A 27,074-nucleotide genomic window follows, 5' to 3' on the forward strand; every position below is an offset into this window, starting at 1 on the left:
CGGCTGGGCAGCATGGCTTTCTTCCCCCTAGGAGCTGACCGGCCGCGGACTCCGAGGGAGGACATTGGCTTTTGTTTCAAAACCGAGCCCAGCTGCTGACTAAGGGCTGCGTTAGCCCAGCCTCCTCCTCCCTGGGCGGCTGCACGTGCTGGCTGGCTCGCCCCCGCTGGGTTACCTTCCTCTGAGACTTGGCCGGAGGGGTCCTCGCAGGGGGCGTTAGGGACGTACAGCTGACCCCGACCCGGGTACAGCTGTGATTTATAACCTCCTGCAGACGGCTGAGTGGGGAGGTGAAATTGACTTGGAAGACCAAGACAGCCCATCCCTCCTCACAGAAACTCCTCTCTCTTCCGGGCTAACCTTGAGTTCTGAAGACAGAACCAGGGGTAGTTTTCATGCATTCGCATAAATGCTTATAGAGTGACTACAGGCTGCCAGGTGCCTTGCCAAGCTCTAAGGAGGTGATAGTGAAAGCAATCAACAGGATCCCTGACCTCAGGGAGCTTTCAGTCAGCCTGCTAAAATTAGTATGCCTTAACAAAACTCATCACTCCCAGCCTGTAAAGAGACCACTGGGGAATAAAGACACGACTGTGTTCAGCTACCCTGAGGAACATATTCATTTAATAAACCTTTAAGGAGTAAGCTGTGTGTGTCGAGCCGGGGATGCAAAGATGGAAACAATGTCATTCTTGGCCTTACCAGTTCTCAGGTAATATTTTCCTGAGATACTGAAGGACTGGGAAAAAGAGAGTCCATCCTATTGTAAGGGCTAGTTTTTGGCTTATCCCCCCCCCCCCAAAACAGGATGTGTGAAAAAATTCTAAAAGCAAACACATTTCTTGGTCCCTCAGTTTTTTCTAGGAGACCATCTTTAGTTTCCTGATGAATTACCCTCCACCCAAGATTCCCAGATGAATTCCAGTCCAGTGGTATTTCTACTCTTTCTCATTTGCTTATAGCCTCTTGAAGACAAAGGTTTGCCTGGTGCTCCCTGAATCCCGCGGAGACCCCAGGACATAGGGAAATCTAATGTTTTTATGAGGAAAGGTAAGACCAGCAACCTCCTTTGTTTAAGCCACTCTCATTGCAGTATCTTTGAAAATGGAGTTACCAAGGCCCTAGTCTTGGATACCAGAAAGAGAGGGTAGTGAAAAGTCAAGTACAGGTGTCTACTCCAAGAACACATCCAAGAGGCGGGTGATCATTTACTTGGCATAAAACTGACTTCCCTTAGTCTCTTGCAAAATGACTCCATTTTGAAAGGCTTAATCAAAATACATTATTTTCGGGTACAAATTTCTTGGGAAAAGTTAATTAACCCTGTTCACTCCTAGCAATCAGTCCTCTTCATTGCAAGCCATTTTTCTTCAAACTGCCCTGACAGCTAAGAAATAGGGTAGAAACTCAAAAGAAATGGGAATCAAGATGTATCTCGGCCCTCACATGAGGTGGGCACGGAGCTGGGAGGCTTAAAACACATTTTCTCATGTAATCCCCACAACAACTGATGCGGTAGATGCTATTATTATCCTAATTATTTTACAGATAAGGTAACAGGCATGGAGAAGTTACTTTTTCTGAGGTCTTGACAGTTGTATTTGCACCTGGGGTGGTCTGTGGCAAAGTCTTATTTTATCATTAACCTGCTTTTTAACAGCTTGCCTTTCCTCAGTTTCTTCTATTTTCTATTTTCTCAGTTCTAAATTAAAAAGAGTTCAGTGTCATGCTTCTGTTAAATAATAGGCAGAGGCCTATAACAGAAAGACACACAAAGACCCCAGCTGGCAGCGCACCCTTCAGCTCTTGGCCCACACCCCCAGGGCACACAGAGGCTGGCAGGCTTCCAAAAGATGCTTCTTCTAAAGGGGATAAAGAACAGTCAACTACCTTGGAATTACCTAGTTGAATGGGTAAATCTGAGGGAAACTGGAAGAACTTTCAAGAAAATGAGTTGGTATCAACAGTAATCCAGATATAGCAGAGGAAAATTCATTGTTCTGGAAAGTCCTTCCGAAGAAGGTCAGTGATCAGAGAAAGACGTTCCCACATGGTGATATGCAGCACCAAACTTTACGTATAAAACCTCAGACTGTGGAAAAGTTGGAGAAAATGCAGCAAGTTGTGCAGACTGTATTTTGTTAATAGGAAAGGGGAGAAAATGAATCACAGCAAATAACCTCTGTAATCACTGCTGTGAGTGTATCCCTGCTCTCGTTATTTCCATGAAATGATCCATTTTTGTATATTAAAATCATTGCTTGCTAATAAAATTAGTACCATTCCCTTTTAAGTCAACATAAAAATTGGTACCTAAGTGGAATTAAACCGACATTGTATCTTTAAACACTTTCATGTTTCTATTGCACAAAGGCGATCTTGAAACTTTTGACCAGCTTTTATGGCAAATATTTTATCAAAGTCATAGGATTAAAAAAATCCCACAGTTTAGACACACAATTTTTCCATTATCACAAAAGAATCCTCTCATACTACCTCTTTATATTTGCACCCCCAGCCCTCAACCATTAATCTGCTCTCCATCTCTAGAGTTTTTTCATTGTGAGACTGTTACATTAATGGGAATATAAGTACGTAATGTTTTGAGGTTGACTTTTTTTTTTTAACTAAGCATAATGCTCCTGAGTTTCATCCAGGATATTGAACATATCAGTAGTTCATTCCTTATTATTGCTGAGTAAATTTTGATTGCACAGATGTACCAGAGTTTGTCCATTCACCCACTGCAGGATATTTGAGTAGTTTCTATTATTTTGCTATTAATATTATGAAAAACACTTCCGTAAACATTTGTTTAGGGGTTTTGTGTGAGCATAAGTTTTTATTTCTGTGGGATGACTACTGAAGAATGCAATTGCTGGGTCACATGCTAAATAAAAAAACCGCTTAACCATTTTCCAGAGTGACTGCACTATTCGCGTTTCCACCAGTAATGTATGAGAGATCTACACATCCTCACAAATAATAATAGCGTTTGGTATTATTATTATATTTTACAAAGTTTCACTTGTCGTAACAGTTGCGTAGAGACAACTCATTGTAGTTTTAATTCACATTCCCCCTAATGAATAATAATGTTGAATATATTTTCGCCAGCTTTTTGCCATTCTTATCTCCTCTTTGCTGAAATATCTGCTCAAGTCTTTGCCTATTTTATAATTGGATTGTCTGTCTTTTTGCTGTTGAGTTTTTAAGAGTTTTCAAAAATACATTCTGGGGTGGTAGAATTTTCAAATTGCAAATTAAGTGCTACTACCCCAAGGGAACTCTATTTTCAACTCAAATGCTATTGCTCAACATTTATATTGCCGTCAATTTTATCAAGAACATTCTTAGGTAAGAGAAGTACTTACCAAAAACTCCTATAGAGAGGGTCTTTTCAGGTTTGTTCTATAAGACTGCATTTCAGTGGTCGGTAAGAAACAGGCAGAACCTAGCCATGTGCAGCCAAGGCTGAGCCTTGTGCACAGGTGCAGATGCCTCCTGGGGTCAACCCAGCTGGACACGGCAGTGGCTTTGTCCAAATAGGCCTAACCTAAGAAGAGAGCTTCGGGCTGTCCATCTCTCTGCTCCGGATGCAGCATGTGATGCTGTCATTGGCTATTTAAAAGAAATTATCCTGGATGATGAATTCCAGGTGTTATAGAGAAATTTCAGGGACTACTACTAATAGGGATTTGAAGCATGGTAGAGAATAAGCTTATGTATGGCCCTATTTTAGAGAGTAAGTGTTTGGTAGAAAGGTATATGGAGAAACAGTTGTTAGAGTGGATTCTTGCAGGTAAGCCAGTGGCTTTAATATCACCTAACAACTTTTGGGCACCCTAAAGAGGAAGAGGCTGGTGACGTTATTTATGCTGTTCATGGTTATGGATTTTCTGACTTTTAAGGAAATCTGGACTACACTGCTTGGGCTCTGGCCTTAAGCAGTGGTTTCAGTGGCAGCTTTCTTGTACAAATCATTTTACATGTTAGCTTCTAGCAATGGGACCAGTCTGGACAGCATGGGCCTAATGGGCTGTTGGGCTCCAGCTAGTGATGACAAACTGTTCTGAGGCTCTTCATTAATGCTAAGTATTGACGGGTCATAAAGAAAATGACTTGACCTCCTGGGACCTCTGTTTCTCCTGAAATACCTTATTGTGTTTAGTCACTCTAGTATTCCTGCTAAAATAGATGCTTCTGAGTCAGACTCATCTCAGACAAGATGATATCCAGTCTTCCATCTAGAGTCCCTTCCCCAGCTTTCATGTCATGGATATGTCAACATCATGACATAACCTACCATCACTAATCCTTTCTGTCCCACATACCACAGGCTGTCTCTTTTTTTCTTTTATCTTTTTTCTTTTTTCTTTTTGAGACGGAGTTTTTCTCTTGTTGCCCAGGCTGGAGTGCAATGGCGTGATCTCGGCTCATTGCAACCTGCGTCTCCCAGGTTCATGCAATTCTCCTGCCTCAGCCTCCTGAGTAGCTGGGATTATAGGCATGCACCACCACGCCTGACTAATTTTGTATTTTTAGTAGAGACAGGGTTTCTCCATGTTGGTCAGGCTGGTCTTGAACTCCCTACCTCAGGTGATCCGCCTGCCTCAGCCTCCCAAAGTGCTGGGATTACAGGCGTGAGCCAACACGCCTGGCCCACAGGCTGTCTTTGAATGAACCTGTGTGTTCACAGCTTTTGCACTTGGGTAAAAAGTGAAAAACGCTTCAGCCTGAATGGCCCAGCTCTGCAGGATTTTGATGAGAATTATCTCAGGGAATTAGCTCAGTTATTATTCAGACCAACTCTTCAGATCTCTAAAGCTCCTATTTTCTTCCCACCATTATGAGGGAAATCAGAGCCAGTTTTGGTTGTGGGAATCAACTAAAAAGTGATGTCTTTTCCCTAAACTCTACAGGTGGAAATTAACTCTTAGCTTTGTAGTCCAGTTATGATTGCTGGTAGTGATGTGGTTTCCAGGAGAAGCTTCTTTTTCTTTAAAGCATAATTTTGGAAACAAATTTATAGATAAATACTGAGGCTAACATACTGGATTTTCTTCTCGGCATTTCCTATTTAAAGACAGAAGCATTAGATACTGTGCACTTTTCATTGTTAGTTCCAGGAAGGCAGTGTCTTTTCTATTGCAGTTTCCCTTTTACTGGGCACCAATGAAATGTACGGCTATGTGCTGAAAACAGATCAAAAGGTATCCTGTCCTCATGGCATGTTAAATTATTTGTGTAGGTTTGCCTAAAGTCCTTGCTGTGTGGATCCATTCATTTGGTTTTCTGTTGTGGTAGGGCGAGTTTGGTAAAAATGCGATTTTGCAAATTCTGCAACTCTAACTGCATTCTTTCTGTCAAAATTTCTCCTACCAAGATGGTGTTCAACTGGTCTAGCTCCTCATGCATAAGAGGAGGTAGCAAACAGTTTTTATGGTCATCTGTCTGGCTTTTTTTAGGCATGGCATAGCAAATTGGAAGGCACGTATGTCACAACTCTAGAAAAGAAAAACAAAACAGTTTAATGTAGAATGTGTATCTTTGACTTTTTTAAAAGCAAAAATATGATTTTGTACTGAAAAAAACTGCATTTGAAAGAGAAATTTATTTCATGAACTACATTCTTAATATTACAAAAGGTGTTAATGCTAGATTTCAATATTACCTAATTAAAAATAAATTACATTTACGTGTCATAGCATGTTTAAGGCTATTTTGCCTGATAACCTGTCTCATATAACTGTTTCTCTTTATGAAACAAGTTTAAAAAACCAAAACCAAAACGCAGATTAAAGGGATCAGAGGGTAGCAGAAAGAGAAAGAAAACCGAGTTGTATCTTGGCCATCTCACTAACTAGGATGTAATTCTGTGCTACTTCCTTAACCTGCTGCACTGCAATGCTCCATATATCAAAAGGGGACAAGAATAATAACTTTCCAAAAAGTTTTCAAGAGAACTAAATGAAACGGAAAACGTTTTTTAAGATGTAAAGCTCTATACCTACTCATAAGTGTAAAAATGGGCTCATTATGAAGACACTTAAAAAGTGCTGTGCAGCATAGGGTATCGTTTGATGTGGGAGTGCCAAAGATTAATAATATAGGAACTGTATCATTCCCCTAACTCCTTCCTCTCCAAATGTTGGCTATAAGTACTATACATAATAGCTTCCATCAAATTCTATGAGGTAGAAAGTTTAGTGTTTGAAGTTTGAATGTTTCGCTCTGCCATTGAGTTATAACTGCTGTGTTTTCTCCCGTCTGTAGAAGTTAGTTAAACTACATGAAGAAACTAGGAAAATAAGTGGACTACGAATACATACCCACACACCCTATTTCAGAAAAATAATTTCCCCCATGTTCATGTCGCATGTTCCCGCTTACCAGGCATCTGTCACATACACGTCATTTGATCTTTATGACAACCTTAAGAATCATTCCAAATGTGGGAGATGGGGAAAAGACATTTCCCAGAGGGTGACTTGCTCTCTGTTAGCAGAGAAGGAACCAGAATTCTGACTAATACAAAATTCTAACGCTGATACTCCGACTCTGTGGAAGTAAATCTTTCGAAGTAATTTAGCATCTAGTACACTAACTTGTATGTAGATACCATTCAAAAGGAATACAAGTGTTTTAGAAACACCAGTGTCTTGGAAGGCGACCTACCAGGCAGTCCCTGGAAAGAAGCCGAATTGTGAAGCTTTTCTTACTTGGCACCACTATTCCTTTCATAATGGTTCCTAATCTAAAAGCAAAGATGTTCTCACTTCTTGCGCTGGTCTCAGTAATATCGTTCTCTATGCACACAGTTTCAGAGCCTCCTTAGCCTGTAAACATTTATTCTTACTTTAATATTTTACATCACCTAAATTTATCACTTGGTAAACTCCCCTGTATGGTCAAGTAGTTAACTGTATCACATGTAGGTGCATAAGCCATTAAACACTTCAGGATCAACATTGAAGGTGCACAACTGCTTAGCTTGTAAACATAAGCCGATGACTCCAGGGATCAGGGACTAAGGCTCACATCCTGTCACGGCATCAATCTTAGAGGAACCCAAAGATTTGGTGAGAGGCACGGAAGCTTCGTTGCTTTTCCCATCCCACGGTGCTTTGAATGGCACTTTGGGCAGGAAAGTCCATAGTAAAGGGTTGTAATTAATGGTAAATAATAACACTTATACAAGGCACCTCACTTGTAATTTCTTCTAATTGCTTATATATAAAGACCAGTTATATGATTTATGACAAAGCTGAAATTTTAAAGGAAAACTGTCTTTTAAGGTTTTACTTGTTCTGCTGTGATCACTGTCAACATTGATCACCCATGAAAAGGCACTTTGAGATTATAAAAAATGTTTCACAAAGATTACAGTGTCATAAACAGGTACGGGACTAATGTGCATAATAATAAACACCAAGATCACCACCTGTCATTTTAATCTGTAATCATACTAATTAGCATTTAGTAAGTACTCACTATATGTTGGGCAGGGAGCCAAATGCTTTTGTGCTCACTCTTATTAACCCCTCACAATGACTTAATGAAGAAGGCACCACTATTATCTCCATTTTACAGATGAGGAAGCCGAGGATCAAAAAGAGCAAGTCACTTACCACAGGTCAAATACTTAGAAAGTATTATTTATCTTAAAGTAGGTACTATTGACAGAGAAAGATTCTGCTTTCACATAATTAGCATTTCATATTTACCCTTCCTTGTTCATTCAAAGTATTGCTCATTACAATGCATGACAATGCCCTGTGTACTTGAAAGGCTAATGGGCCACAGCTCATCTTAAATTCTGTTATCAAATTCGGGTAAACTACCTTAGTATTTTATACATCCAAAATTTCATGTGGATTAAAGGTTGAGTAGAGTTGAAGAGAACTAATCTCTATGAGGTGACAACTTCAGGATTCTCAGGGTCCTTGACAAGCAGGCAACACCTGCAGATCAGGTGTCTATGAGCTATGAGTATATCCATATGTATCCGGGAGGAATAATCTATGAGCTATATGCCCTCACAACCACCCATCCAAAAATAAAAACAATTTGTGAGAAAACACACAACGTCATCTTTAGTTCATTCCTTGCTATTTCCTTAACAAATTAAACTATTGCTCCACTTTCTGACGAAACAAGCAGGATACTACAGCGATTACACCTTGTGCCAGCAAGGTCAGGTTGATGAGATAAAATGGGAAAGTGATGTGGAACAAGATACAGCCCATTTCAACAGATGGAAACATACAGCCCATTTCAACATGATAAAATCTGATTTAAGCATATGGGCAACATGGGTAAGGTTAGCCTCCTCGTGAGTGTATTGTTTGTTCTCAACCACTCAAGTAGAGAATAAATATTTCTCGATGTTTAAATATCCATATGTATCCAGGGGGGAATAAGCTATACACACAATACCCCAGGAGTTCCCAAGTGAGGCTTCTTTCTTCTTAATTCTTGGCCAATCCTGTACCCTTGCTGAAGTCCCTAGTTCTCTCAGGCTTTTCTCTGAAGTTACATGGCACCCGAAGAAACAGTGGCATTTGTATGGGATGGATACCAAATGAGACACTCATAGGGAACAAAAATAGTACCTAAGTTACTTTTAATCGTTTTCAATACCTCAATCCAAACAATTCCTTTTTTTAATAACAGAGTTGATATGCCATGTACTGTGAAAATAAGGAGTTCTGATTTCGATAGAAAGAAATTGATCACACTTGTTGCTCTTATGAGCATTATTTATACTGTAATTACAGTATACAGTATACTGTTATTACAAGAATAATAGTATATTATTTATACTGTAATATTTCTGGATTTGATGTTTCTTCTCAATAAAACAGTTGAGGTGGCTAATGATGAGAAAAGGCATATACATCCTGAACAATAGTTTATAAATAGAAACACAATGACAAACAAAAAACCCTTTGAAATTCACTTGAAGTTTATACCTTTTCATACTACACATTAATGAGACTGAGCTATTGGGAGATAGTAAAATGATCTGTTAAAAGAAACTTTAAGTTATATCCAGTATAATTTTAAACTTTAAATTTATTTAAACTGTATTCCATGTTATTGTGGCTTAATCAATTAAAGCAGTAATCTTGACTAATTATAACCATTACCTTTTCTTTTTTCCTTTTTGAGACAGAGTCTCTATCTGTTGTCCAGTATGGAGTACAGTGGTGTGATCTCTGCTCACTGCAACCTCCGCCTTCTGAATTCCAGCAATTCTCCTGTCTCAGCCTCCCAAGTAGCTGGGACTACAGGTGCCCGCCACCATGCCCAGCTAATTTTTGTATTTTTAGGAGAGACGGGACTTCACCATATTGGTCAGGCTGATCTCAAACTCCTGACCTCAGGTGATCCACCCACCTTGGCCTCCCAAAGTGCTGGGATTACAAGCATGAGCCACCGCACCTGGCCACCATTACCTTTTTTAAAAGTGTCTGTTAGTGTGTGTGTGTGCACGTGTGTGTGCGTGCTTGTGCGTGCATGTGTAGTTTTATTTATTTATTTATTTAACTCTACAAATATAGTGAACATTAGCCTGGTGAAAATCCAAATCATTGGCTTGAAGGTAGAAAAGGCCTCAAGCCTGTCAGTTATCAGCTCCTTGTGGGAGAATTTCCTTGGGCAAATCAAGTCACTTCTCTGAGTTCAGTTTCCTCATCTGTAATATGAAAGTGCTCTGAGTGGAGTGAAAGAGTTTATGGCAGAGTAGAGTACCAGGGTTATTACACTAATCATGTTGCAATTATTATAAAAATACAGAAGATGTAGCAGTCTCAAAAAAGGCCTTAGACTTTATTTTGTAAATATTTAAAATCATATTCAATGAGCACTGAATGAATTCTTTCCATGTTCTTCTTATTAAATTAAACTGACAGTTTTATTACTTACTCACTGATGGCTCTCATTTGGCTTGGGTATAGGGTTGCCAGATAAAATAGAGGACACTCAATTACATTCAAATGTCCTATGCATAACTTATACCAAGAGATTATTTAGTTTGTTTAAAATTTAAATATCAGTGGTGTCATGTATTTTTATGTGTTAAATCTGGCAACCTACTTAAAAAAAGGGAGGAGAAAGAGGAGAAAAATTCGATGAGAGGAAGTTTACAAAATCATTTTTGAAATTATCCAAATAGTGAATTTAATAAATAAAAGGAGATTAAGTTGGTCAAGTAGCAGTTCCCAAAGTATGTTCTGTTATATTAGCCCTGAGTGAAACTATTACAAAGAAAGGGGAATAGTCTTTTATTTTTTAACATAGCCAGCCAAGTTTGGGAAATAGTTCATATTTTATTCTCTTCTTAAAGAAAATTATAATTTTTTAATAAGACTTCTCAGGGCATTTATATCTGAAACTAAACTCATGCCTGTAATCCCAGCACTTTGGGAGGCTGACGTGGGTGGATCACGAAGTCAAGATATCGAGACCATCCTGGCCAACATGATGAAACCCCATCTCTACTAAAAATACAAAAAAATTAGCTGGGAATGGTGACACCTGCCTGTAGTCCCAGCTACTCAGGTGGCTGAGGCAGGAGAGTTGCTTGAACCCAGGAGGCGCAGGATGCAATGAGCTGAGATCGCGCCACTGAACTCCAGCTTGGCGACAGAGCGAGACTCCATCTCAAAGAAAAACAATTATGCATTTATAAGAGGGAAATAGTCCACCTTGAGCTGCCCATACTTATTTGACAAGGGAACTGTTTTAAAATATCGCAAATCAATTCACGTGTTAACTGAACATGCTTTGCGAACATGAGATTAAATAACAAAAAAGCACTGTACAGACATGGATCAATCACACCCAGCAACACAAGAATGCTCTTTCTGATTGAGCAGGGTAATTATTCAAGGAATATCTGTCCTGAGCTATCCCAAATCATAGAGCGTTGCCAGCTATCATTACATAGCACAAATACTTCTATTTAAATTGCCAGTCTACTGTGTACTAGCAATGCTGATTATAAAACAGAGTAATTAGGGTAGCAGAGAGGCAGCTGACTCAGTGTAAGCAAGCATTCCCCTAGTCTAAATTTGTGGTCTACAACATGTCAGTTACAGATACTCAGAAGGATCCAGAGTTTGAATGCAAGTGAAACAGGAACCTGTATGTACATCAAACTTGTTTACAACTTGAAAAAAGAACATACCACTATCTTGAAAACTAAGGATGTGCTATCATGATTGATGAAGTATTTTTCATTTAAGCTCTTTGTTACATTTATGATGACTTTTACTTATTAAATTTCTTGCTCAACACATTGAACTACTATCATGTTGTATTCTGCAAAATTATTATAGTGGGCCTCTTTTGTTCATAGTCTGGTAATATGGTCATGCATCCCCTAACAGGGATAGATTCTGAGATACATGTCCTTAGGCAATTTCATCATTGTGCAAACATCATACAGTGTGTTTACACAAACCTAGATGGCATAGCCGACTACACACCTAGGCTATATGGCATAGCCCATTGCTTCTAGGCTACAGACCTGTACAGCATATTACTGGATTGAATCCTGTAGGCAATTGTAATACAATAATCAGTATTTGTGTATCTAAACATAGAAAAGGTACAGTAAAAAAGGTACAGAACAAAATATTTTAAAAATGGCACGCCCGTATAGTACACTTAGTAGGAGTGGAACTTGTAAGACTGGAAGTTGTTCTGCGTGACTCAGTGAGTAAATAGTGGGTGAATGTGAAGGCCTAGGACATTACTATACATTCCCGTAAATTTTATAAGCGCTGTACTCTGAGGCTACACTATAAGACAATATTTTTCTTTCCTCATTAATAAATTACTCTTAGGTTACTATAACTTTTTTATCCTGTAAACTTAATTTTTTAAAGATCTTTTGGCTATTTTGTAATAACATTTGGCTCAAAATACAAACGCACTGTGTAGCTGTACAAAAATATTTTCTTTATATCCTTATTGTATAAGCTTTTTTATTTTTGAAGTGTTTTATTTTCATTGTTTTACCTTTCAAATTTTTTTCGTTAAAATCTAGGACACAAACACACCCATTAGCCTAGGCTTACACAGGATCAGGATCATCAGTATCACTGTCTTTCACCTCCGCATTTTGTCCCACTGGAAAATGTGATTATAAAACAACAGAATAATTAGGGTAGCAGAGAGGCAGCTGACTCAGTATTAGAAAGCATTCCCTTAGTCTAAATTTGTGGTCTACAACGTGTCAGTTACAGATACTCAGAAGAGTTCAGAGTTTGACTGCAAGGGAAACAGGAACCCGTATGTGCATCAAACTTGTCTACAGCTTGAAAAAAGAACCTATCACTATCTTGAAAACTAAGGATGTGCTATCATGATGGATGAATTATTTTTCATTTAAAGATTTTGTCATATTTATAACAATTTTGTTTTCTGGGGCAATAGCATGCATGGAGCTGTCCTCTCCTCTGATAAAATGCCTTCTTCTGAAATACTTCCTCGAAGAAGTATGAGCCTAAAGCTGTTTGACAGTTAACTTAAAAGATATATAAACAGGAGTATACTCTAAAATAATGACAAAAAGTGTAGTACAAACATAAACCAGTAATATAGTCACTTGTTATCATTATCACATACTATGTGCTGTAAATAGTTGTATTAATATGTTCTATACTTTTATACGACTGGCAGCATAGAGGTTTGTTTACAGCATCATCATCATCATAGAGTCATGTGTGCGGGTGGCTATAATGTCACTAGGCAATAAGAATTTTTCAGCTCTATTATAATGTTAAGGGACTACCGTTATATGTGCTGTTCATAGTTGATTGAAACGTCATTAGTGGTGCAGGACTGTCATTTTCTGAGGGACTTAAACGGTTCCCAAACAATTTGGTGCAGGCACCAATGCCTTAGGATGAACACAAATTCTCCTCTTCTCCCAGACCCAAAACCCACCAAACTGAATCAAATGCTCAAATGATACTGAAAGTGCTAAAAGGCACATCCAAGTGAGTAAGTAGAGGTAAAAGAAAAAAAACACAGAAGGTTTTTGGATCATCTGGAAATGTAACAACCTGCTTCTGAATAACTGAGGGTATTCATGATCACTTGTCCACTGGTAATGATATTTACTGAATGCTCACTCCATAGCCGACACACTGTTCAGTGCTTTTCCTGCTGTATCGCACTCACCATTCCCACCATACAGACAGGAAAGCTGAGGTATGGCGAGGTTAGTCACCTGTGCAATACTACATCTCTAGAAAGGGGAGCTCTAGGATTAAAACTGGAAGTCTAAATGAAATTCATATCCACAACCACAATACAGTGTTACTGAAGAGTGGAATGACTTACTGTGCAGACACCACTTGTGAGTGTCTGTCAGAACAGATACAGACCCCAGTTAAGCTCATTAAAAAGTCAGTAATTGGGTCCTTGGGACAGTGGTGAAAGGACACAGTACACAAAACAGTTAATGCCAAACTAAAGGAGGCAGAAAAGTCAAGCACTTCTATTGCCACAAAATCATAAGGAACTTCAGTTGAACCCATTTTTATATGCATAAGGTTGGAGCCTGAAAAAATTTAGTTTTGAGCATAGCATGTTATAAAGAAAACTAATGGGATTCTAAATTTTCTGAAAATATGTCCAGTATGAAAATGTTAAACTTTCATTTCTTTAGAAACCCAAACTTCTGAGCCAGCCGCCTTGCAAAAGGAACTCAACCAATTTTTATTGTTTAAGAGGTTTGGGACTTTAATACTGCACAGTTCAGAGAAGTTAAAATTTTTCTTTTTTATTTGAAGAGTAAGAGGAAATGGATCTATAAGGCAAAACTTGGAATTAAAACATCATATCGATATAGATTTCCAAAACATTTTTTTTTTCTGGAAAATCTCACAAAATATCAACCATCAGCCACATTTTCAACAGAGAGGACAGAGTAGAAATTTTTTGGTGTTTTGTTGTTTTATTTGTTTGTTTGTTTGCTTGTTTGTTTGAAAAGGGGTCTCACTCCATCACCCAGGCTGGATTGCAGAGGCACGATCATGTTTCACTGCCTTTACTGCCTGGGATGAGATGATCCTCCCACCTCAGTCTCCCAAGTAGCTGGGACTACAGGTGTGCACCACCATGCCCAGTCAATTTTTGTATTTTTAGTAGTGATGGGGTTCCACCACATTGCCCAGGCTGGTCTCCAACTTTTGGGCTCAAGTGACCCTCCTGCCTAGGCCTCCCAGAGTGCTGGGATTACAAGCGTGAGGCACTGTGCCTGGACCAGAGTAGGAGATTTAAATAAAAATGACTTCATTTTTGTAATTAATATGGTGGTGTCTTCATTGTGATAAACTGTTATGTTGGTGGTCTCCAATTAAGTCCTGCTTTCCAGTATATACAAGGGATAGTATATCAGGACCAAGTGGTCAGGAATGCAAAGTTGGCTCAACATTCAAAAATCAGCCGTAAGTCACCACATTAGTACAATAGAAAACCATATGTTCATCTCAACAGATACAAATAAACAATTGATAGAATGTAACACCCATCTGTGATTAGAAAAACACAAGACATGCTCTTATCATCTGAGTGTTTAAAGCAAGGGAAAGGCATGGCCAGATATTTGCTGTTTAGACTGAGAGGCTCTTTATGAAACAGTCACAGTTGTTGATCTAGGAAAAGGGACCTATAGTATGACACTCTCTGGGAAAAGTTTCCAGGGATGTGGGAGAAGGCAAAATCCAGATATCCAACTCCACATTTGAGGAACAATGCGAAATATTGATTGCCAAGTGAGCAATAGATTTACTCCAGATCACTTAAAAAGCTATGTGGACAAGAAAGGTTGCAGACAAGTAAGGAAGTAAGGACTCAGACACACAGTCCCTTACAAATGTGATTGCTCTACACGTCACAGGCAGCAGTGCTAATGGATATTGCTTACATATCTCCCAGCCTGGCAGCTATAGGCTGAAATAAAAATAAAGCAAACAAACAAAAAGTTGAACATCTCAGTCCTATAGTGATGGCTCTGGCAATACAAATTACAGGCAGGAGTCAGAAAACCCAAGTGCTAGTTTTGTCTCTGCCACTTTCCAGCTATGTGCACTTCGGAAAGACATTTTATCTCTCTGGGCCTGTTTCTGCATCTAAAAAATAACTAGCTGGGACTTGGAATGAATCAGAACTCGGAGTCAATCCTGGCTCTGTTCTTTACCATTTAAGTGATCTGTGCCTCAGTTTCCACATCTGTATATAGGAAAGAAACCTTGAAGTGTTTCTTTGAAGATTAAATAAGATTATGTAAATGAAACACTTAACATATTCACTGCACGTATTATACACACAATAACAGCAGATGTGTTAATGTTAAGAATGAGCTATTAAGCTCTAAAATGCCACAATAATAAACGGTAGGCTGGAAATACTAATTTGTTCTGACATGGAGATTGGTAGGTGTTGTAGAAAGCTTTGAAATTCTGTGTATCCTGCCTATCATCACAGGTGGTACTGTAAGAAGCTTTATAATTTTAGCAGAGAGGAAAACAGAAGGGTAGACATTCTTGTATGATTTAATCTTGGTAATGTACCAATGATTTCATTACCATGTGCAAAAAGCTATGATGACATTTCTTATACTCTGATAAGTACTAAGTGAAAAATCTAATTAAATGATGCTTCCATGGAATTTCCATAGAATGTAATTAATGTGACAACCAGAACCCCCTATTGATTATGCCGGTGAATTTAATCAAATCGTATGTTTACGTAAATAATACAACAGTCTGACGTCTAGTCAGACGTGGTTCTTGCCAGTTGTAAATAAACTACTCACACGAACAAAATACCTCCTTAGAGAGCTAGAAATTTAATAATCTGTATTTGTAACATAACATATTGTACAAAATAAATGACTGTTTTATCTAAAAGTCATATTCATAGTATCCGTCTGAGAGTCTGAACTATTTGGTTGGATAGAATATTAATACTGGAAATATTCATGAGTGGGGTTTAAGTTATATTCTTCTTGGATCATGTCCCCACCATATATGCGGTACTTTCTTATTTACGGGTGATCATAATCCAAGTCGTAAAGAACTTGGAATGATTACTATTAGATTGCATTGTCTGTAACCTCTTTGGCTACCCTGGCAGCTACCCCTACTGGCTTGCACCCTTTGATGTCAATGGGTGCTGCCTCTTAGAAGCTACGCCATCGCTTACCACTGCTAATATCCATGAGCTTGTTATTACTGCTTCGGGAAGATATTTTGTCACCATCTTGTCCACAGGGCTGACAGTAGGATTGTGGTCATTGTCAAACTCTTCCCTTCTAAAGCTCTTCTTTATTTTTTCATTGACTTGGGGTTGGTGGGGGTAGGGGTGGTAAGTATGGGGATTCACTAATTCTATCTGCTCTGAACTCAGAGAGTCAACTGCGCTTTACCCAGGCCCTCTTTTTCTTCTAGCTCTTGAACCAACTGAAAGAAAGGGGCGGGGCTGTCATTCTCAAAGGATCCTGGAGCTTCCCAGGTGACTTCAGCTGGTCTTTTGTTGATGTTCAAGAGGCACTGTGGCATGCCATGCAAATTACACTCAAAACAGAGCCCACATCAATGTCCTTGTGAACACACAGGAAATCCTGTATTCAATAAAAACATACTATGAGACACAGTACACTCAGAGCTGGACACACTTGAATTAGAACACTGGCTCACTGCTTACTAGCAGTACAGTTCTGGATGTGTTATGTGACTTTGCGTAGGCTCCGCTTTCTCCTTTCCAAAAGCAGGGCAAATAATACTGGTGCATTAAGTATATTGCCTCTCATACAATAATAGCACCATTGTGAATATTTCACCTCAACGTATAAGTAAGCTGCCTTGGACAATAAAATGAATACAGTGATGTAGTAAATACAGCCTCATAAGACTGTCACATGGATCTAGATTCCGAGTGAAAGCTTGTCTGAGAACCAGCTTAACAATTTTCAAACTATGTGACCTTGAGAAACTCCCCAATCTCTCAAATTCTTGGAGATGTGTGAAATAGACTTCACCATACCCACCTAGGATCACTGTGAAATTCAAATGCATTGCTGTATATATAAAAGTGCTTTTACTAGCTATGCCTTTTAAGGAAGATAACTTATTTTTCTATGACTATGTTATTGCAATGCTATTAATGTCTTGGTCATTTATAACTCTTTTTTTTTTTTTTTTTTTTTTTTGAGATAGAGTTTCCCTCTGTCACTCAGGCTGGAGTGCAATGGGGTGATCTTGGCTTATGGCAATCTCTGCCTCCTGGGTTCAAGCGATTCTCCTGCTTCTGCCTGTTGAGTAGTTGGGATTACAGGCATGCACCACCATGCCCAGATGCTTTTCTTATTTTTAGTAAAGATGGGGTTTCATCATGTTGGCCAGGCTGGTCTCGAACTACTGAGCTTAATTGAGCTGCCTGCCTCAGCTTCCCAAAGTGCTGGAATTATAGGCATATGCCACCGAGCCTGGCTCATTTATAATGTTTTTAAAGGAACTGGCCATGTTTTTGTACCTGAGATCCAATGATAGGACCATTGTAAGTGGAAATTTTCATAATGAGCCACAAATAAGAAAATATTTACACATTATAAAAGTTCACATGCAGTTAGCAGTCAGTAATTCTTTGTTGGAACTAAAATTTTAAAAATCTAGTTGTCAGTGACCTCCAATATATAACTCTTCTCAACAGAAAAAGAGACACTTTCCTACAAGAGATAATATATCAAAATATGCCAATGACGTGTTTTCCTCTTAAATACAAATACACAGACATGACGGGAAGGAAGAATGATCATTTAACAGAAACCATTTACAGGTTTGTCTCAAATTGTAAATGCAATATAATGTCAAGAGTATTTATAAAGTCCAAATTGGATCTTATGTATAAAGTATGCTCTTTATACAAAACGGTATTTTTTTTTTTTTTTTTTTTTTTTGCTTTTTAGGGAAATTTCCACCCCTCAGGAAGAAGCAAATTATATAGTATTTTTTTCTGTATAAAATAATTTTCTACGTCTTTATCATAATTCTGTTTTCCTCTAAAGAAGTTTTCCATTTAAGAAGTATTTAAAGCTTCTGTCCTTTGGCAAACTTTTGAAGCAATTTACCACAACCTTGGAAAAAACAGCTGGCCCAGTCAATTTCGGGGAAGTAAAAATAGTTTTTTAAAATGTTATGATTTCTGGTCCCATCGCAACAATTTTGTCTTCTTTCTGAGTCAGTCCTGGTTCCTCACGCATAACCTGTACACTGACAATACTGTGATTCTGCTACTTAAACTCTTCAAAGCAGTGCCACATAAAATATCTACCAGTTTCAATGTATGTCATTCCTAATCTAGAGTTAGAATATCATAAATAATCACCAGTCATGTTGTTAGGACCGAAAATCTGTTTTCTAACACCTAAATAGTCTTGATTGTAATACAGACCATGGCTACAGATGTGATGGCAGAATTCTCCCAAGAAGTATTGCAAATATGTATAATTTGCAACCCAAGCAATCTGCATAAATAAGTGATCACATAAACAAACCAAACCATTTGGTTTGACCAAAAATTATGGCAGGAATGTTCTCAAAGCCACTCATTGCTGTATGAAGAGTCAGTTTTCATGGCCCTCTGTTCCATACAGAAACCTGAATGGCTCAGCAAATATTGACTGAATTATAATTTTGACATCATTAATCTTTTTCTTTGCATACTTGAGGTTTGTATCTTGCTCCCAATTTCAGATGATGAAAGTGAATTTAATTAGCAAATATCCTGACTGGAATAAAGAGATCCTGAAAGATAAATTCACAGATATTATAAGAGGCTTTTAGGACAACCTTGGAAAAAGGCTCCTTTGAAGTTGTGCCCTTTGCATAAAAATGTCTCTCAGAAAAATAAAATATCTAGACAGCCATTAACAACAGATGCAGGCTCTTCCTTTGTCTATCAGGGAAGCTTCCTTTAAAACATAAAGTCATGTGTTACACCGGAACAGGAAAAATATTTCAGATCTGTGATCCTCCAAAAGACATTCAAAACATTTGTAAAGGGAGCAATGGTTTTTGTGTCATGTTGCTACCAAGATTCACAAGTTGGATACCTTCCTGTGTCATCCTTCCTTCTATCTGTTATCAAGTAATTTAGTATCACCATCCAAATCATAAGTTCCCCAAAGTATTTTCTTTGTTCCACGCATTACCAACAATAGCATCTACTAATGGTTCTTAAACCATTAGGTAACTCTTGAATAAATGAAGATTAGTAGGCATTCGGTAATACTTATGCGTTGTTTCAAAATGAATTTCCAACTGAAGGGGGAAAAAAACCTTGATTTGGTTGCCTTGACACATCTTGACGCCTTTCCCCACTGTCTGACGACATTCCCTACCCACAAATTCATGAAAAATGCACAAAAAGACCCACTAGGGTAGATGTACGTTGCTAAGGCAGGCAATACACACAAACATAAAATCAAATCTTGCAATGAGTTTTTTCTTTTCCATCTTTGTAAACATATAGTGCATGCAATGTTATTTTCTAATATAGCGGTTTTGCTAGTTAGTACTTAGAAATAAACATGTCACTGCCAATTTGCTCACAGATGACAGATTTGTGAGGTGAAACAGCAAAGAGGCTGGACGGAAGGTTGGTGCCAGAGAGGATACAACCGATTACGAACCTTCTCCTGGGTTTTGGGCCACAGCTGCCCTCTAGGGGACACATGGAGAATAAGCAAAGTCTCTCAAGCTAAAAGTTGGAGACCCTGGGAAATCATCTTGTCCTTTCAACTTCTCTTAAGGAAGACAATTTTAAAAGTAATTAAAATTACTTCAAGGATAGCTGCATAACCCTAAAAAAGCTTTACAAGGCATATTTTTCTAAGGCCACCTGCTTTAGAGTCCCTCTTGGCAGATAGAAATTTCTTTGTCTCTCCTAATTTTCCTGCAGCATTTTAAACATGTCATTTCTTGTTCTATTAGAAAACAGCTACTTACTATGACTAATGTGTTAGTCATTGTTTATGCTTTCAGCTTTTCGTTTTCAATGCCCCAGAAACCAGAAACTCCAGCTCTTTTAGTCTCTCTTAATAAAGTTAGTTCGTACAGAGGAAAATATGCAAACATTTCAAATTGTTACTTATTTCTGGGAAGAGAAGCTTCAATAATTTCAAGTGAAGAGCAAAGATCCACTTGTGATTCTTACAGGGTGGATTAAACTTCAACCTTCTTTATAAAAATTAGGGATAATATCTAATGTAATCCTGCTTTATAGGCAGAAATTAATCTGCATTTTCATTCCTAAGGTCTTAAAGAAGAATTTAAATGAGTAATACTAAAATGAAGTCTCTGGAAATAAATCCTCTGCCTTTGGGAGAGAATTTCACAACTTTCGGGCGACACTGTGGAAGACTAAGTAACTTATAAGACATCTATTTGTTCAACCATTTGACATTGGCTGAGTATACCATTACTTATCAGATACTATGTTAGGGGTTGTACATATACGAAGAAACTGCCATTCAGTAGAGAAGATAAATATTGTAGCAGCACGTTTTGCCATATATTAAATTTCATTTTATTCAATAAGTATTATTGAAATGCTTAGGTTTTATGGATATTATATACTAAACTTCTAGTACCTTGAGAATAGAGAATTTATTTTGCTCATCTCTGCCTCACTAATATCTTGGATGACTTAGTTTTTTAAAGTCTCTTAATAGTCCTTTAAGTGGACTATTAATAAGTCCTTAGTTTATAGATGAAAAAAATGCTTCAGCAATTTACAAGCCAGCATGTAGTAGATTTAAACTCAACTGTGTTTGTATTGTTGGCATCATGATTCTTCCCTGCTTGTGTGCCTAGCATGGTGCCTGGCATGTAGTAGGTGTTCAATAAGTATCTGCAAGAGGATTAATTGGTGTGCCTTTAGTGAGTAATGTGCTCTCTGCTCCTAAGATGGTATTTCATGTGCCTCCACGTTTGGCACAAAATAGGTCTTCAATAATTAATAATTGAATGAATAAATGAATGCAGATTTCTTGACAGTCTTCAAGATTTTTCCATTACCTTAATTCTCATGGTATATCCATAGTGGTGGGATAAAGTCATAAGACTAAACGAGACAAGTGTTTTTATGATGTAATCTCTAATCATCTGTCCTGGAATTCATTTTCTGCTAACCTCAGGACATCTGATAGGCCATTGTCTTGCCTTGTTGGCAATTTCATTGTTCAAAAATTTGAGGAAATAAAGAGAGGAACAGATAGTTTTTAAAAAAATCAAATTCTAACTCATCAGGGGGAAGTGGTTGGCCATGCGGAAGTAACAGGAATCTTACAGACAATAAATATGTAGTTTTAAAAACTGTGGTAGAGATAGAGCTGAAAAAATCAGACAAACATGGCAAATTTATGAGGATATATTTTTTTAAAGCTCAAAGAACAAACTAGAAGAATTCTACAGCATAAAAATTTGAAAGGAATAACATCTTGAAAAGATTGAGATGTTTGCAAAAATTCTAAACATTCCAAAAAAAACTTTTAATATTAGTTTTCTCCGATGTTAGGATTATCAATAATTTCTTTTCAAGTTTATCTGTCTATATTTTTAGCTGTCTACAAAGTGACTTTTCAGGTGATTAAAGCAATTCTGATCATATTCTAAAAAAAAAGTCACTTTAAAATAAGCAAGCTCTACCATGTAGTTGCATATAATTTTGAAGTGAAAGAAAGCTGGAAGCCAGGCGTGGTAGCTCACCTCTGTGATCCCAGTGCTTTGGGAGGCAAAGGTGGGAGGATTACTTGAGATCAGGAGTTTGAGATCACCTTGGGCAACATAGCCAGACCCTATCTCTAATTGAAAATAAATAAATAAATAAAATAAAAAAGTAAAAAATAAAGTTGAAAACTATTATGAAGAAACTATTACAGAAGTTATGTAATCTTTCTAGTTTCTGTGTATCTCTGTTTTACATAATCTTTAAACCATCTATTTTGTTTCATTCATGGAGCACGTTTATTGAGAAATTTCTATATAGCAGCACTGCCTCAGGCACTGGGGACGCAGGTGTGAGGCAGACAAAGTTTTGGGGAGAAATATAAATGAACCAGGCACATCTTTAATTCCAGTTAACAGTGGTGCTTTAGGGAAAGTAAAGCAGGCCGGGGCTGAGGGAGCGATGCAGTCTGGTTGTTTCGGACACCGTGGTCAGGGAGCCCTCTTGGAGGGGGCGCTGACTCTAGGTCAGAGGCCTGAATGGTATGCACTGGCCTTGTGAAAATCCAGGTAAAGAGTAGCAGTCCGGGCAAGAGAATAGCAAGTAAAAAGGAAAATTCTCAAATGATCTAAGACCAATTAGAAAAAAATTCAGAATACATATAAGTTTTTTATTGTTTGCATTTTTTTTAATTGCATTTTAGGTTTTGGGGTACATGTGAAGAACGTGCAAGATTGTTGCATAGGTACACACATGGCAGTGTGGTTTGCTGCCTTCCTTCCCCTCACCTGTATCTGTCATTTCTCCCTGCGCTGCTCAGGCTGGGGTGCAGTGGCCCTGTCTCAGCTCACTGCAATGTCTGCCTCCTGTGTTTAAGTGAGGCCTCAGCCTCCAAAGTGGCTGGGATTACATGTGCGAGTCACTGCGTCCAACCTTTGTTTACTTTTTAAGTTCAAAGAACACATTGTTCCCCCAAAAGACAGACCTGCAGCTCAGAGAGGATGGCAGTCCTGATGGATGAGAAAAAGAACAGAGCTGTAAGATTTTTTTTCTTTTTGTTGCTTATGTCAAGGAGAGAATGATGTTTGGAAGGGAAATGATAGACTACTATTGCAGAGAGGGAAGAGAAGATTAATAAAGAGAGCTTAAGAGTATATCTTGCATTCTAAATGTCTTCAAGGGTGAGAGCTGTGTCCATGTGTATCCACTTTTTCATTCCTTAGAAATGACTACAACCCCAGGGCAAAGAGACAATGCTGGTGTTTCTATAGTTACTTTGATTAATCCAAATAAATTACCAGAATTTTATTGCAATGTGAGATTTAGTCATCATTACCCTTTTACTTATGTTCAGAAGTTGTTCCACCCAAAATGCCCGTGTCCTGGCTGAAGTTTACTTAAGGAGGCTGATAAAGGGAGAAGCTCCATTACGCTAGTGGAAAAGGGTTCTGGTCCTCGGAGAATTTAGCTCCGGAAGGAAGGAAGGGAGTGGAGGGATTGCAGTCCTATAAGGACAGAGGGACTGAATTGGAAACTTCCCAGTTGACTCCACTTCCCCAAACCCTGCTCCACCTTCCCCTTGTTTCCTCCAGTGCCCCGTGCTTTTCTCCTGTCTCTCCACCAACCAATTCAAACGTAGCTCGATCTGCATCTCTACGGGAAAGTTGGTGCTCAGTGTGTCTCCGGAGAGATGTAAATGATCTTTCTGGGAACCCAGAGAACGTCTTTTAAAACCTCAGGGAGATGACTTGGAAGGATGGTAAGTGGGCGTGGCAGCTGGTCAGCTGTAGGAGTATTCCTTTGTTCAATTCAAAATTCAAATGTAGTGTGTAAATGAATTTTGTTTCCAGACATATATAATTCCCAGTTCGATGTTTTAAAACAGGAGTATGAGTACTAAAATAACAAGTTTTGAGTGTTTTAATTCTTAAAAATAGCAGTACCTCTTATGTTGTAGACACAAGGCTGGGTGCTAGGGACAATGAGTAAGCTGAGGCCCCTCCTATCAATGAAACCTACTGAGCCTTTGCTAGGAGCTGCAGAAAGCAGGAGAGGTATACACAAGCAAAGGATTGTTGAATGTGGATCTGATTTTCAAAATGGGGAGGAAAATCGTTTCTCAAAACCTATGATTCAGTGAGCCTCAAATCAACCATGGTGAGACTGACAGCTGGGCACCAAATGAGTCACTAAGGAACAGATATTTTAGATGAACATCATCTCTTTTCCCTGAAAGGGTTACCTGGTTAACCAGCGGCAGTTATTAGTGTATCTGGATTTCTACAGGATATTTGCCAAAGCATCACATCATCCTTGTGGCTAAAATGAAAAAACATGAGTGGGACATCAGGGGTGTTGGCACCTTGCTGAACGGTTACAGCTAGAGGATGGCAATAGATGGCGGTCTAGAGGGACATTTCTAATGCTGATGCCTCTGGTCTTGTTACTGTCAATATTTTTAAAATTTGAATAAATAGAAAGTATAAGTATGCTAGTTAAATTTACAGATGATGCAAGGTTACGATTTCACTTAGTGAATAAGTGAGATGACAGAATTAGAATACACTCTGCATTCCAAATGAAAATAAAATTGAAGTTGAGATGGAACGAATTTAATGAGGTAACATTAATGGAAATAGATGTGAGGTCTCCTATGGAGGTCCAAACAAACAGAAAACCCAAACCCAACTATGCAGATACGGGGTGGGACATATATAACTTGGCTTAGATATTTGAGAAGCACGTAGGAATTTCAGGTGTCTTTCAGATACAGCAGCCACAAAAGCAACTTCGGTGTTAAGAGAAAAACAGTGCTCAGAATGAGCTGTTGCTAATTGTGTTTTATCCTGTTTTTGCAATATCCTGGGTTTGCAAAACATTAAAAATCAGAGTATGTTCAGAGGAATGTGAGTAGGGTGCTAAAGGAAGGAAAACAGAAGAAACAGTGAAGCATTGGAAAGGAGCTTGCCAGGGCATCAAAGAGGAAGTCAACAGTTCATTAGCCCCAAAGGTTACATCTGGGACCAGTAAGAGGAATTTATAAAGAGACGCATTACGGCTCAATTAGGATTTTCTATCAATCAGAACAGCCTGAATTTGGGAGGTCAAGAGATTCCTATTGTCTGTGTGTTTTAGTGTCACTTCAGTTGTCAGAAGAGTTTAGGCTCATCATTTATGACCTTTGAGGTCCCCTTCAATCTTGAGAGTCTTCAGTTCTAGAGCTGTTTACTAGGCATTTATTGCATCATAATATGACTTAGCTTTTTGGATCACTTTTAGGCTATACTTTTAGTATTTAAAAAATAGAATAATAATACCTTGGATGATAATGGAATTTAAGGCTTATAATCCCTTCCCCCATTTTCAGGTGGGCACCCAGGAGAAGACTACAAAACTTCAAACATCAACCCATTTCAGTTCTGATGTCAGCAAGGAAAGAACTGGCAAATGGAGCCAACTGTTTGATTGACACATAGAAGGCCAACTAGGTAAAATCATTACTTAAAGACTGGATTTCCAGTGTACTCTCCAACTGTATCTGGCCAGGGCATCATCCAATGCTATGGAGGAAGCTTGTCATTTAGCAAAATGTCATAGTGATCACTGATTGTTTGCCTGTAATAGTAAATAGCAGCCTTTCTGTCAATGCTATAATAATAATAATAATAATAATAATAATAAAAACATAGGTTGTTGGTGGTTACAAGTCTATTCCAATTTTCTTATATTAAAAATACTTCCTTATTTTGAATACAGTGGGGCTTCAGTGATTTGAGTGGTAGTCACAGCTTATATTCAGCATAACTAAATCCTACTTTCTTCAGGTATGTAAACTCATTATTCCACCCATAAGTCATGTATTTATTCAAGAGACAGGAATATTAATGATAACATGCATTTTCCTTTTTAGTTCCTTAGATCAAATATTTACTGATCCATATAATTCAGATCTGTATTGAATATTAATTCTGTATTTCATGGATCTTGGTAATTGTATTAAGTTCAATGCTGCACATTTGCCTGATGAACTAATGAATTTTTGATAAAAATAGTTCACCATGAAACTTTGGAATCATTTTGGACAGTAGCATAATTATTTTTGCATTTATAGTAAGCACAATAGAAAAGTTACCAAACAACCTAAGAGTTAAATACTTTTTAATAATACTGTGTTCAGAAAACAGCTTACATAGCTATTTTTCTGCTTGCTTTATGTTTATATTTGTGTCACTATACAAATAGGGCTTTTACAGTCCAAGATTAATGCTATGGTTTTCTATGTTCATTCTATATCATCTAAATTGCAGTTGGAATGAATAACAAAAAATAATCAACTGAATGCTAAACAACTCCTTGTAAAAATATTCATGGAGAGTCAAAGTCAGTCATCCCAGAATATATGCATAACTCACCATTTTCATTTTGGTAAAACTTCAGAGAACTTTTGTCATGATTCAATGAAAATAATACATATAAAGCTTTGTCACAGATTAGCTCAGGGTAGCTAGTTTTTATGGAACACTCTTATCATCATCATTATCATTACTAAGGTAATTAATGATAATAACATTAGCACCTGAATTTGAGTAAGTATATTATCCATCTGATATATGAGAGGTCTATTTTTTCACTTTATATTTGTAGAAATCATTTCTAAAATTTTCTACTGGTTCCAAAATAGCTGAAAAAGAAACCTTATAGCCAAGGTAATCCTAAAAGAAACTATCATCAAAGTGAACAGACAACCTACAGAATGGGAGAAAATTCTTGCAATCTATCCATCTGACAAGGGCTAATATCCAGAATCTACAAGGAACTTAAACAAATTTACAAAAAAATAAATAAATAAATAAAAACCCTGGAACAAAGCTGAAAGCATCATGCTACCTAATCTTAAACTACACTACAAGGCTATGGTACCCAAAACAGCATGGTACTGGTACCAAACGAGATATATAGAACACTGGAACAGAACAAAGGTCTCAGCAATAATGCCACACATCTACAACCATCTGATCTTTGACAAACCTGACAAAAACAAGCAATGGGGAAAGGATTTCCTATTTAATAAATGCTGTTAGGAAAACTGGCTAGCCATATGCAGAAAACTGAAACTGGACCACTTCCTTACATCTTGTATAAAAATTAACTCAAGATGGATTAAAGGCTTAAATGTAAAACCTAAAATCATAAAAACCTTGAAGAAAACCTAGGCAATACCATCTAGGACATAGGCATGGGCAAAGACTTCATGATTAAAACACCCAAAACAATGACAACGACAGTCAAAATTGACGAATGGTATCTAATTAAACTAAAGAGCT

At 37.9% G+C, this 27,074-nt stretch overlaps 1 protein-coding gene across 9 annotated transcripts in view; it reads right to left on the bottom strand.

Annotated features, from left to right (window-relative positions):
* RHOBTB1 (Rho related BTB domain containing 1) overlaps nt 1-27,074 on the bottom strand; it is a 130,246-nt gene that overhangs the window by 73,906 nt on the left and 29,266 nt on the right. For 2 of the 9 annotated variants that reach the window (XM_074382271.1, XM_074382277.1), the window contains exon 1: nt 1-27,074. This exon is cut by the window's right edge. The exons of the other annotated variants lie outside the window; for them this stretch is intronic. The gene's annotated coding sequence lies outside the window, so the exon portion shown is untranslated. 9 annotated transcript variants of the gene reach the window in all.

The sequence above is a fragment of the Saimiri boliviensis genome, chromosome 12 (genome assembly GCF_048565385.1).
Source record: "Saimiri boliviensis isolate mSaiBol1 chromosome 12, mSaiBol1.pri, whole genome shotgun sequence".
Classification (NCBI taxonomy): Eukaryota; Metazoa; Chordata; class Mammalia; order Primates; family Cebidae; genus Saimiri; species Saimiri boliviensis.